The sequence below is a fragment of the Megalops cyprinoides genome, chromosome 1 (assembly GCF_013368585.1).
Source record: "Megalops cyprinoides isolate fMegCyp1 chromosome 1, fMegCyp1.pri, whole genome shotgun sequence".
NCBI lineage: Eukaryota > Metazoa > Chordata > Actinopteri > Elopiformes > Megalopidae > Megalops > Megalops cyprinoides.
Genome location: NC_050583.1, coordinates 63,521,921 through 63,534,608, shown reverse-complemented (window position 1 = coordinate 63,534,608; position 12,688 = coordinate 63,521,921).

Sequence of the window (12,688 nt, the reverse complement as noted above, 5' to 3'; positions counted from 1 at the left end):
TAACCTGATTAGCTACCAGGTTGCTGTACTATATAAATTAATAGTGTTACCAAACTGTATGCACAATCCTAACTGTGTAAATGGATTGTTTTTTTCTCCCAGTAAGCTATTGCTTTGAAAATAATTGTGCGCTCCAAAATGGAGCCAAATATTCAACACTGAAATCTTGACTTATTCGGCTATCCTGAGGAATCAGCGAAGAAAACATATATGTATAAAAATGCATTAAATCATCAATGTTTAATAGTGGTAAACTATTACAAAACTGTATGTATATAACACACAAAGAAGAACACTGTGTCTAGAGGAGGTATTTTAGTGACGGGTAGACAAAGTCAGATAAGATAAAAACTGCAAAAAAGAATATAAATATCCAAATCTATACTTTCCCATCTGTAAGAATAATGAAAACACATTTAGATCATTTGATAGGCTATTTACGGGTTTAAAATACTTTTTGTTACCATTGGTCTGCCTACACAGAGAAAACTCTTGCACTCTGTTGGGATCAAATAAACGTAATCAGAACCTCACTCAAATTTTTGTTCAATACAGATCACCCAGTCAGTATATACTATACTATAAATAAGTAACTATAATGTAATAATTCTGTGCTGTGCTATAGATATACCATGTTGTCTGTAAATCACGTTTTTCTTAACTGTTTTCTTTTAACACCAACTGTTATGTTAATGAGGCTCTAATCTAGAGGTTAGAGTTAATCTAGAGGTGTAAATGATTTATATGCAGGAGTGTCTGTGATAGATACGTAGATTTGTTTCTTTGCCACTGTCTTCTTACGTGATGTAAGATGTCTTCTCTGTCCCTCCATCCATTCTTTTTCCTTTTTCAAATCAGTCCGGGAAAACAAGCAGAAGATAAACCAAAGCTTCTCTTTACTGAATAATTGAAGCAGCTTTTACAAGCACAGTAGACTGCTATCTGACCTCATAAAGGAATTACTGGAACCCTGTCAGAGGCACTGACTGACCAGGCAGTTAGCTCAAGCAAAAAAAAATAAATAAAATGTTTGATGTTGAGGTACATTTTTGGAATAGTAGAGTAGTTGCTGCATCTCATTTGACCTGATCAACTAATTCATCCATTTCCATTAGGTTGAGTATGTTATTTATAGATAACATGTAGATACAAAAACTAAACCAAAACCAGCCAAAGAGGTACTAGATAAGATACTAATACAAAGTAGTGTGGTACCCTCCACACAATGAAGAAATTACTTTGCTACACTGAACGCACACTAATCTATACCAGTGCGGTCTGTTCAGATTTTGATCATAATGAGTACTACGTTATGTTTTTTTTTAGGTAAAACAGGAGAGTTGTTTTACAGTTTGCATACTGTGCGTACCCCTTTTTGATCTTCCAGCCTGTTGGGTGGTAACACCACTCTGTAATGGGTTGTCAAATGGCCAAGTAAATGCCGTATCTTCTAGTATGATGGCTTTCGCCTCTTGGATTTGATTAAAACCCATCAAGGAATTAAATAATTTTTTTGTTGCCCCTTCTACTGCGAGTCATAAACAACACACCCAATCAAATCCCTCCAGGTTAAAATTTCTCCTGCAATTTTCCTTCATTAAAAATGATTATTTTACTTGGCAGTGTTTGGTGTGGCTGTTTCCAGAGAAACTTGGCCAATGGAATACTAAAATATTTGTCCTTCAGTTGCCCAATTGGATAACAAAAGAGCAGTGGCTTTGAAAGTTAAACACCTCCATCCTAGAGTGAATTTGTAAACAGAGCTCAACTACTGTACATAAACCTGACAGAGGATAAATGAGAATAAAATTTTTCATACACATTTTCCCTGTGAGTTTTAAGATTCCTATAACCACTGTCGTTGCTTTCAAAGCTTGTAAACTTTATCTAATTATGCGCAGGGTGATTCTACCGCACACAGTTTTTGGCAGGTTGCTGCCTTAATTTATGAAAATATCAAATCTGAAATATGGAGATGGCCTTTGTTTGAAGCAGCTGTTTAGTCCTGTTTGCCAGAAATCAATCAGTTGTGTCCCTGGAGTCCCTGTCGAAAGGTTCTTTGAAGTCTGATGGGGACAGTGGCAGGGCACAGGCGCTGGCTCATCCGTTTAGGGGCGCGATCCAATCTGGAGATTGCTACGGAAAGTGTGTACCCTCTGATTCAACTTGAAAGCAGCTAGGTGATTTTTATGCTCGTACTACATCTGAGGAATTAACCAGGTGTAACTGGGGTTGCTGTGAAAAAGCCGAAGAGATTAGAATCATAAAACTGGCAAAGAAGTGTGTGTGTTTGTGTGTATGTGAATGAACAGAATAAATTGTGCCAGCCAGTGCTTTCTCTCAATGTAAACACATACCTGTATGATGATACATCCCAAGGTAAGATCAACCAGATGTATAACACACTGTTTACTCAAAGTATACCACAGCTGCATACCACAGATAACCTTTTTAAACCATTTTCAAGGTGAAAAAATATAAGTTATGTAAATGGACAGAGAAGGATATGGAATAGAGAGAATATAAATGTATTTGGATGCATTATACATAAATCTTGAAAAGTGAGTTTTAGGTATTGGAGTCATATCATTGCTGTTGAGCACAAACCACCAGCTTATATATTGCCAGTTGCCACTCTCCGGTCCAAACAATTACATCTAAAAGGTACACTGTACCACTGTAATGTACTGTAGCCTTACTGAGATGTTAGATAGCAGCTAAAGGTAATTGAAGTAAATGGCAGAGTCTGAAGGGGAGAGGAGTCTGCTAGCTATCTACGTCTGCTTTAGTAGTCACCTATCTGGGAGTTATACACAAACAACCATCTCTACAAAATAAGAAGGGCTGGAGATGACAGTATTTTAACAGCAGAGCAGCTATAAATACTGTATCTTGCTAAGTAATACTAATTTACGTTAACTTCTATAGCCAGCTAGCCAGCAATGTAACATTTGGCGGGTCAAAAGTTTTTATCCTTTAGCTCTGTTAGCCCCTTACTAGATATACTGTGCCTCACAAAGGTATTCAGACCCTTGACCAATTCTCACATTTTACTGAATTATAAAAGATACATTGATTTTTTTATTTTCTTTGAAAATACTCAAAACTCAAAATTAATTGTTTAAAGGTGACATTGGTTTTATGTTAGAAAATAATTTTAGGAAAAATAAAAAACTGAAATATACACTTGTGGGGTAGCTAAGTGTCAGGTTGTCTATTGAAGGTGACAATATCGTTAGTTATCTGGCTAACCATACATATCCATGCAAAACAAATTCTCTCAGAAAATTTAGTGGATTTAGGCTGCATTCAGTTTTCAGGTTTTTAAGAAGCCAAAAAAGTTACCCATGAGCTGTGAACGAAAAGTTTGCACGCACTGTGGCCAGCATTCATTGAATGATGAAAATTAGATTTTTAAATGTCATAATTTTAAACAACATTTGGAATGGATAAGTGACAAGTGCAGGTATTTGTGGGGAAAAAAGATGCTAACAGAGTGATGATGCATACTTCAAAATCGATAATGTCCAACAGGCGGTATGTTTTATTTATTATCCAGTTAAAAGTAAGAAAGAGCTACAGAAGAATGTAATGACATGCGACAGTGCTTAAGGCGTAGTCAAGATAGCAACCCAGTGCTGGGGGAAAAATGTCTCGCTCCTAATGATCCTTTTCATTGAAATCTTTCCAATCTTTCCACTTCACGGTAGGCATGTCTGCAATGGCTGACTGGTGGCAGGCAGGCAGAGGAAGACTCCCAGAGTCTCCCTTGCCAGAGGAGCACTTCTGACTCTGAGCCAAGCTAGGCTTTTAAAAGCCGTGTCAGTCCAGCAGAAGACCATATGTTTATCGCAGTCTCCACACAGTCCTGTTTGTGGTCCAATTAAAGAAGGAGGTCACCAAGGAAGCTGATCTCTCTGACTGGAGACAGAGTGCTGTTCACCTGGTGTGAGCGGCAAGGTGATTATGACCTATGATTATTACGATCATTGTGGAAATGCTCACTGCAGAAAGGTCCAGGCTCTGAAACGAGACCATTCGAATCAATAAAGGGGCCTTAGGACTACACTGCTGCTCTGGAAAAGTTTCGTTTTGGTCAGCATTTTTGCTTTTTCAGCACCAGGAAGAATTTTTCTCTTCTGAAGGGCTGAGCCAAGCTGCTCGCAGCATCTGGATACTTCTGCTTCTGTCTGGTGCCAGTTTGTTTAATGTAGCAAGAAGGGCAAAGGCAGGTGGCTTCCTTCTTCAGTACACACACCGACCGTGAATATGTGCGTATACGTGTGTGTGTGTGTGATTTTGTGTTTGTTCTTAATATATGTGCACCTTTATGCCTGTGCATGGACATAAGCAGATCTGGGATAAGTCAGTCAGCTCATAGATAGCCATTATATTTCCTGCGATACAGGGCCTACACTCTTATTCTGCCGCATTGAATCCTGTTCGTAGAGATCCATGCCATGTTTGGTTTGCAGTGAGAAAACCCATGCAACATCATCACTTGTTGTGCCTCTTGTCATCCAAGCCAAGCCACTGTTTTCTAGGTCAAGCCATTTTTTGTTTTTGTGACTGTAGGTAATTAATAGAATATGCACAAAGATGTAGCCTTTATCAAATCTTTTTTTTTAATTCCTGTTTGCTCAGAATCTTTTTTTCATAGTAGTCAAGCCATATTTACATGACATTTCCTGCAAACACGGTTGGGTATTATTCATTCATAATTAAAGGTACTCATCAGATGATGCAAGCAACAACAAACTAAGCAATGGTCATTTATCCTAATACATTATTCAGAATGTCTTGCTCTCCTGGTTGGAGACTTAGGTAAGGGACCTGGAGGAGGGCTCCTGAGCCTCATTCCCAGGCCTGCGGGGCTTGTTAGACAGCTGCTACTTCTGAGAGAATCCAAGTTCCTGACATCTAAGCCATTGTCTAGGAGGCTAGGATGAGATGTGGAGAAGAAGAGCAGGCTAACCGCTTAATGAAGCTGCAGGATGGTTGTAATGACTGCCGTTTATGGGGCCTCTAAGCTCATCCATTATGGATCCTTTCTTAACTCCCGATAGTTTACTTTCCTCTCCTGTTTATTTCTCTCATCCACCCCCTTTTCCCTCCCTTCTCCCTCAACAGATGAGTGCTGCTCTGAATTTCTGTCTCATTCTCCTCTTCCTTTCATCTCCGGTTCCTGTGCGGAACCTGGAACAGTGCAGAGGCAGAAAGAAAACCAGTCCCAAACTGAGCTTGACAGGCTTTCACTTGTGTTGGACGTTTGCGGAAGAAGGTATGATTGGACCTCGGAAGATGGAAACACAAGATTTTAGGGCTTTCAATTGCATGAATTGTTTTCTGTGCCCACCTTCAAAAATGTATCTAAAAACCTTGATTAATGCCCAAGTGTTATGCAGGCTTTTTCTCGGACAGCTAGTGAATTTCGGATTGCTTCAGATTGTCAACAGAAGAGTTACCACCAAAGAAAATGCTCTCCTTTATTATTGCTCTTGATTAAACAGTGATTTCCAGCATTTATCCTGCTGTTTAACATGTTATTCTTTTGCACAGTGGAAATAAACCCATTTGCTGTCTCATTCATCAAAACATAGTCATTTTGTCTTGTTGAAATCCAAACTATTTTGCTGCTTCCAAGTTGTATTTGTATTTTATCATTTCTTATTTCGAATACAATTGTTCTAACAGTATAATAGAAAAGATATCCAGCCTTATCTACAGTCTTTTGCTGACAAATGCCATTTGGATGCCCCATTCTCCACGTATTTGAAATTTTTGAGTCTTTGTCTCTGGATTCCACCAATGCTTGCCTTAAATGCTTTTAGCAAACAATATTTAAGAAACAAAAAAATTTGGTCAATGGACAAATGTGTTTTCTACTCAAAGAAAATTGACTACCATTATAATAGCATAATTGGTGTTACTAATTTATTTTTTTCAGTTTTTAAGCATTTATTAAGTTTTATTGTACTTAAGTACTCCTTAAGTCATATTCTCTACTTTATTTACAGACTTATGAAGTCTTCTTGAGTGTAATTGAGTAATTAAAATTAGTTTTATTCTGTACTTAAGTATTTATTGTTTTATTCATTACAGTACTTAAGTTCTGATTAAATTCTAGAACAGTCCCTGACAGTTCATATCATGCAGATAATGAAATAAACTTAACCTCCCTGTCCCCAGTCTAATTGTATCTTAATTTTTACAGTAATGACACTGTAATATGAGATTTTCCATAAGTCTTCAGATAATTAATTGGTGTTTGCGAAAATGATAATGAAAGAATGCAGCAAATTAAACAGCCGTTTTGATCTCCTATGTGAAAAATGCACATTTCCACACAGCTGGAAATTTCACAATTCCTTCTCGGCATATTAATTTGTTCCTAAGTGTAATAAGCAGCATTGCTTCATGGTTGCATTCATGTGTGGCATGTGAAAATGCAAACTTTCCACTCTCTCTGTTAAAATGCATTGAACTGTCATTGCTCAAGCAGGATTGAGTGAATCCATGTGGGAAGACATCTTGTGAATAATACGAGTGAGGGAAACTAGGAGAGAAATGGGCCCAGAACAAGGGCAGGGGGTGAAGGTGGGGGAGGGATTGGGCACCAGCCACACTAGCTGTCTATAAGGCAGCTGGAGGGCTAACCGCACTCCACATTTCAAATATTTAATTTTCACTTCTGCATTCTGTCATTTCCCCAAGCTAACGTAAAAAGAAACCCAAGAAACCAAAGGAAGACAAAGGAATTCCTCTTTATGTTATTTGATTCCAAACTTCCTTTCCCATTTGTTTGGTATGGGATAAAACCAGGCTGAGTGCTCTGTCTCTGCAGTAGAGATGTTTCAATAATCCGTGAATATTACTTTTATTATTATTATTTTAATTATTACTATTGTTGTTTTTATTCTTTCCTTCCAGTTGGAGGCCTCTTTCCCCGCTCCCTCACACTCACTCTCTCCTTCGAATATTTCAGGTTCGAAATGTTCCCTTTTGTGAATCCATGACAGATGCCTAATTGAATGATGAATGTCCCTTTATTACGCTGTAATTGAACTGCCAGCCCTTTGATTGGTTTGCGGGGATGCTCCGCTCCTCGTCGGGCCCGGCGAGGGGTCTCCAAGGCTCCCCGCCCTGGCGCACACTCCATCTGTCTCCCCGCATCCAGTCCCTCTTGGCACATCAGAAGGGGGGTGGTGGTGGTGGTGGTGGTGGTGGGGGGGGGGGATGGTGGTGTTTGCGAATCGTAATAAATTATGCAAATCTATGCCCCCTCCGCTGACAGTGAGAATATCATCTTATTGTTCGGGGGGCATCTTCCTGCACGACACCCGCGTGTCCTGGCCCCCGTGTCCCATGCGCATGCTGCCCTGACCTGACAAGGCCGCGATGAAGATTAATGACCCCCACCTGACTGACAGCGGCGGGGATCGCGGGGCAGGAGGAGTCATTTATCACGCCGTGACAGGTGCCATTCAGCCCCATGGCCGCTTCCCCCAGACAAGATCGCCTTTTTCCTCCTTCCTATTCTCCTCTATTTTTTTTAAACAAAGAGTTTAATAACACAGCTCGAATTAAAAACCCGTTCTTTGGAGCGACTCTGACAGGTATGTATAAGAAAATCAATCCAGCGCTGGTTCTCGGCCTGGTCTCAATGACTGGGAGGCTTTTTTTCGACTTTAATTTGGTTCTCCTTGCTGAGGCCTGAGCTGGGGCGAATTTGCAGAGGCATCATCCATTACAATTTACCAATAAAGCCAACTTCAGGATCATTACTAGCCATGCATTGATGATGGATTATTTAATACTCAGTGTAATTCCTTCTTGGTTCACCAATCAGGAGGAAGGAGATGCTACTGAGCTAGGTGTCTGCACTGTACCAGCAATTAAATTCTTTCCACTAGCAAACGTTTCCTCAAAAAAATTACTAGGAAATGCAATTGATGAGGTCTCTTTTTACAGATATTGACATCAGCTAAATGATACGTGTAATATTTGATTGTGTTCTGTATTGTGTAGCACAATTGGTGCAATTGTTTGTTAATTATAATCAACATGCATTATTTGTGACTTTATTCACTGATATACACATTGTGTATGTTTCCTGCACTCCCACGCAGATACATGAACTTTTTATATCTGATCTCAGAAGGTTACAGGCATATTAGCCTACTGATAATCATTAACATTTCCGTTGATGCATAGGAATGAATAGTTGATTTTTACACAAGTACAGAAGTCAGGTTTTCATACTTAACACTATAACTGCTCACTCATCTTATTCTATGGTTATTGTATTTACCTTTCATTTTTGTATTTTTCTGTTTTTTCCTTTCATTTTCTACGTGCAGTGTGTGGGCCACTTAATTTTTTTTTTTTAATTAAGTATAGAGGGTTACTTAGTATGGCAGCATTTCACACTCAAAACAGATATATCACAGGAATCTGGCATTTGATCCCAGACTTCTGTGTGTGAATTTCAGTGACATTGCTGCCATTAGACTTCACCAGCTGCTAAATCTAAATTCAATTTTTATTCATTTTTTAGTGTGACCAATGATGCATAGAGGATCAGTTCAAATCTTAGTCATAGTATTTGTGGCTATGCAAGGCAAGCTGTCCTAGTATTCACTCAGTACCGTATTCTTACAGTAATTACATTGTTGATACTGCTGTACTTTTAAGAATTATGATATACTTCAAGCAAATGAAGACGCACAGTAGCCACATGTAAAGCCAGTAGCTGGAGGCCCACCATTCTTTTGTCTCGGGTTTTTAATGACATCACTTTCAATGTTGCAATAGGAACAGTCCCCTGTTAGTTTGTTTAGGGTTATGCCATGATTTAATGGGGAAAACTTGAGGAAAAAAAATCATCAAAATACATAAAATTTTCTTAATGTGTTTTGTATCTTAAAAATGATCAGCACTATTTTCTGTTACAGCTGATACTTCTACCCATACTAATTTAAGGTAATACTAGTTTAAGGTAGTTTTGTGCACTGCACCAGTAATTTGCACCTTGTCTTAATCAGCAGTGCATTAATATGACTGATTGACTCAAAACCCATAACCTTCCCGACACACACATGCAAAATAAGCCACGCTGAAGATAAATATATCTCCACATTTCTTCATTTAGTGCAGTAGAACTGAATAAACTCTGCGTGTCTTTATACCTGTTCAGTGATTATTAATTGTCTTTGCACAGCCTATCCTTGCTAATGGAGCTTAATAATTCATGAAAGATTAGTGGTGTCATAGTCTGCAATTAGCTTTGTGTTTCAGAAATATCCGAATATATCTTCATTAACTATCTATGAGTCCTTTAATCATAATTATGGGCCTTTCAAAGCCACCTCTCCCTTTGTTATTATGCCTTTTTTGTTTCTTGGTTGCCAGCGTTCCACAAGCGGCGAGAATTAAGGGATGTGCTCATTACAGATGGATCCATAACTTGAATAAAATGCCTTTTGAAGATTTAAAAATATTGCTCTGGAGAGCACACTTTGAAATTGGTTCCCCTCAGTGTACTTGAATCTGCACATTACATGATTAATAGACGGCCTCTTTAAAAAAAAAAAAAAAAAAAAGGGCCTAATATAAATAAATGTGATAATGAACCCACGAAATTGCTTCTGTTATTTTAACAGTAATACAAAATTAATTAAAGAGAGTGTAACTTTGATTGAAAGAATAACCAGTAGTATTTAGGGCAAACCCCTTCAGACTACATAACAAGTCTCCTGCCACTATGGAGGAGTTTGTTTTTTTTTTCTTGCAGTTAATAGTCTAATATTACATTATTTATTTGCTGTGGAGACATTCTTATTCAGACAACCAGACTGCATTTTGCATGATATTCATTCATACAGTTACAATTCAGTAAGTACCTTGCTCAAGGGCACGAAAGAAGCAATGCATGTATAATTTTAACCTGCAGCCTAACCTGGTTACAAGTCTGGCTCCCTAATCACAATGCTACAAAGCCCTAATCAGTGGGTTCATTCATTGATTTTATGTTGATTGTGGAGCCAACATATTTATTGGTGATAGGAATATTGTTATAATGGATTCAAAAATATTTATCTTATATATCTGCCTCTAGTGTAGCAAATGTTTTCCCGGGATGTTCGTTCCCATCCAGCCATTCGGTGCTGGGTACAGTGAGGGACAGTGCCCCCTTACAGCATCAACAGTGTTATCAGTGTCATCAACGCAAAGCTCAAAGTGGCAACCGCGGAAATAAAGGGACGCCACATGGCTGCAGTACAGTGATGCCGTTACGCCTTGCTTTGAGTTTGAAATGCACCTCAGAGTGTTTCCGGGCCCGAGTGTAGCATGTGGCTTAGCAAAAACTACTCCAGCATCAGTGACATTGCCAAGCATTTTGGTATTTTATCACCAAGCACAAAAGTGCTAGCTTCACCTGGAGTCTCAAGGGCACGCGAGTCGTCATAACGCCGACCTCCGCAGGCAACTCAGCTCTTTATTCCCCGGTTCATTGGCTCTTTTTTTCCAGTTGTGTTATCGTAATTGTCCTGATGAGTGCATTCAGCAGTTACATTATCAATTTATTGCCCCCCTTGCCACCCCATTAATCCAGCAGTTAAAATACAGTAACCATTAGGTCTAACTGTGTGCGAAGCATAAACCTGTCCCAGTGTAGCCCACAGCTTTATAAAGGGACCGTAATCTGCTAGTATCCCTTTTCCATGCAGACCATTCTTCACTCCTATCGTTTGTGTGGATTTATATTTTGCAATTCAATATTATACAGACTTGAAGCACTTTTCAGCCAGCATTCCACTGGAGTGGTATTTCAAGTGCTCGTTATTGGCATTGTTTTCTGTAACGGGATTTTTTAAATGCCATCTTTGCCTCAGTCATTACAAGGGTGAGCTGCCTTCACCTTGCACAGATGCAATAGTGATGGAGGTGTTAAATTGTTTCAACAGTGTAGGGCAAAGTTCCTCCATTAAGTTGTATCCATCTTAACAGGCTCAATTTCTCCAGTGCCCTCCCAGGTTAAAGGGATGGCCCTTTTCTCACTCCACCATGGAGCAAAACAGCTTTCATCACAAGTCCAATATTTAAAAATTAATTAATGGTCATTTTATGAAATAGGTATATATAAGGTAACAAATAAACAGCATTTTATTTAAGTTTACAGCAATATCATGAATAAATCTTCTCAAGACCATGCTATTGAATATGCAGGATATGTTTGTTAGATGAATACTAATTAGTATACTAATATACTAATAACGTATCATACTAATTAAGAGGATGCCATACCCTTTGTAAAATGCTGACAAAATATGATGATATCATTCACAGTGAGGTCATTTCAGCCATGCAAGGTGCGTACTGAATGTGTTTGAGTGGGTCTGTGTAATGTAGAGGGTGACGACTCCACTGCTTTTTAGGGATGTCATAGGTCAGAGTTCACAGGTTGCCATACACAGCAGGTTTGAAGCCTTATCCTATTTCAGCATCTTGAAGCCATGTCATGTTGTCCATGTGATTAACAGTCAGAGAGGAGGACACCTGTTACAATGCTGATCTCTGTGCACCCACTAAACCTGATAAATATGGCCACCTGATGAATTCCTCTCACTTTCTGATGAGCAGAAACTCGAAGCTGGTTTAGTCGACTCACAGGAGAGTAACTCTTTCTTGTGCCATTCAAAATGCCATATCTGAGTCTGTTACTTTTTATTAATTTATTTATTCATGCATTTTTGTGTATTTGTATTTGTTTGTGTGTGTTCTCTGTAACATGTTATATACCAGATGCACACAAAGGAAAGCCTGTAAATATGCAGTTATTGTTTCCTTTTTCTACTCACAAGTTACATAAATTCAGCCACTTGTACTCTTCCCTTTTTACATGACCATCTCATAGGATTTAATTGTATTTTTTTCCTGTAGCACTTGAAATTGGAGCCATTTTAGCAACATGTCAGCCCTCTGTTTGGGTTTCCTTCCCTCCTTCTCTCCCCTGCCTTGTGTGGAAATCTCACACACAATAATTGCTTGACCTTTACAGCAGCAGGATTGTCTCATTAAAGGCGGTTGGATAATGACGGCCCCTCTCGCAAAAAACGTGAACCCCGGTGATAATGAAACATCGATGTCTCGCGGCGGGAGGGGCGAATCCCGTGCCGCTCTTGTCCGGGAGCCCCCGTCCCCGGGTTTCGGCGTGAGATTGCTCCTCACCGGGGAGGTCAGGGAATCAATAATGGAGCCGACGCGCCCAGGTCCTACGTGCGTTGAAATGGGAACGCGTATCACCCCCCCCCCCCCACCCCCCCCTCGGCGTCGTCACCCAGAAGCTGCCGTTTCTGCGCTCTCCCTTTATGGAAGTTGTAATGGCTTCCTCACACGTTTACCCGCCCCAGCGGCGGACTGAGAGGGCGTGTGGGTTGGACCACAGTGACAGACGCTGTGGACCTCCAGCCTGTCGAGCCAGCAGGGGGGGCTGACACTCTGGTAACCAGGTGCTCCTCCTCTCTGCTTCTAGCTCCTTCTCCCTGCCTCCCTGCACACACTTTAAGGGAGCTGTGGGCCTGCATGTGCGCGAAGACTCAAGCAGTGTACACGGGCCCCCTTGACGTGGATCAATGCCTGTGCAAACAGACACTAAATTTGGGGGCAGATCCCACCCAGTGATTAC